Source organism: Phyllostomus discolor, chromosome 4 (genome assembly GCF_004126475.2).
Source record: "Phyllostomus discolor isolate MPI-MPIP mPhyDis1 chromosome 4, mPhyDis1.pri.v3, whole genome shotgun sequence".
Taxonomy (NCBI): domain Eukaryota; kingdom Metazoa; phylum Chordata; class Mammalia; order Chiroptera; family Phyllostomidae; genus Phyllostomus; species Phyllostomus discolor.
In genome coordinates, this window is record NC_040906.2 from 121,440,250 (window position 1) to 121,442,351 (window position 2,102).

The following is a 2,102-nucleotide window of genomic DNA, read 5'->3' on the forward strand; positions in this document are numbered from 1 at the left end:
AAAAATATACAACCTAAAAAAATTGTCACCTCTGGTAATTCACACCAAAGAAGAAGGAGAAGGAGAAGAAGAGGAAGAAAAGTAACTATATCAGTACTGCAATTCTACAAAGTAAAATATGCCAAATACAAAGTGTTGGATTTTTTTTTAAATCAAGAGCTGCTTCACTTACTTCCCTTATAAAAGAAAAATGGAAGAGCAAAGTATACAATGATCACATTGCAAAGAGATATCACCAACCATCCAACCTAGAATGTTTTACCATTCTCTGTTACCTGCTTTCCAAATCTGACAAAGGTGGTTAAGGTGTTCATTGATGTGTTTATTCAGCAGAAAGAAAACGAGTCCCTCATTTCCAGGCAATGTCTTAACAGCTAGAAATTAAATAAGAGTGACTTCTTCTCTGCCTCCTTACCACCTCAGAGAGGTCACAGTGTGATGGGGCTACTGAGGCACCACCAGTGGATTGGGAACTTGGATGGGACTTGCTCCCTAGTGACCTGCAGACCCTCAGAGTCAAAGCTAGTGTAACAGACATGACAGGAAATATTCCAAAGTACCAGGTCCCACAAAACAATTGTCATCTTTGTGCACAATTTAAGTTCAAAGTATGTCTTCTATCTCCATGTCGAATTCCTCCACCCAAAGCCATATCATTGTCTGGCAACTGGCACAGATTGCTAGTGAAAGACAAAACTGGCAGAAATAAAACATGAGTGGCATGTGGCTGGCTACCTCAGGACAAACATTTGCTTAATTTAAATACACATTTACCCACATAAATGCTAGAGACCAGAGCAATTTATGAGGTGATTTTGGAAAAAAAAGACAACCAAAAAGAAGCTCTACAACTTGAACTCTTCTATCTTAATTAGAAAGAAATTATTGGCCTAGCAATCACAGCATTCACAAACAAAGGCAAACAAAACTCTAGACAGAACTTTATCAGCCACCCAAAAGTCACCAGCTTTGTCAGCTGACAGTCTGAGGCTACCACTTGCATAATTAGGTTTTGTAATGAATTCCTGAGGCTCTAAGTGAGATCCACAAAATGCTATCAGAGTTCTCAGACAGACTGTGGGATACCTATCAGATGATCTCAGGGGTGAAAGATCCTATAATGTCTATTATTCAACCATCCCACTAGTTCACCTCTGGTCAATGACCAAATGACCAGTCCCACCCCTTCTGCCTGGATGCAGACATTATGGAAGGAAAGAGAATATAACAAATAACTATTGTTTGTTTACTGTGTGTCTGGCACTGTGTCCACATTAGCTCTTTTAATGCCATCAAGTAATTCTGTGCAACTGAAGTCATTTCCACACCGTTCTAAAATAAAGGGCTAAAAGTTGACCCTGCTCACCCTCACAGGTACTAAGTGGCACATTTGTGATCTGAACCCAGGTTTGTGACTTTTTTCATTATGTCATGTGGTTTTTCTAAAATAATAAAGAGCTGATTTTTGTATGGGGTTAATTCTTTCAGAACATATTCACATGTAACTTTTACCTTGACATCATAAGATTTTATGAGGTAGGCAGAGAAGTTATCATTTTCCTTTTCTTATCAAAGAGGAGATTGTCCAGATAGTAAGTGGCTTTCCCAAGCTTACAACCCAAATTATTGGAGGAACCTGACTCTCTTTGGACCCCTGATCCAGGGCTTTGTAAAACTACATCATTCTATCCCTGTCCTTCTTTCTGTACTCACTGGAAATGTGAAAGGGCAGATCACAATCTCTAACCAAATCTATCTATCTGTCATCTTTCTATCCATCCACCCATTCATCCATCCATCCATCCATCCATCCATCCATCCATCCATCCATGTACACTCAGAGACTGAGAGAGACACAGAGAGTGGAATGGGGGTGGGGCAGAGAGAGATATCTAGGTTTAAATAACCGTAAAGAAATTTACACACTAAATAGAATAGCCTTCAAAACTCCTTCTGTTTTTATCCTGGATCATCTCCCATGCTGTGTCCAGATGCTCAGGGTCTCAGTCTAGAATTGTTTGGCTCCAGTCTAGAATATTTTTTGGGACAAAGCTCTTTTGAAGCAATCTTTCTCATAACAAAGTCTTCCTTTCTTGGATCTT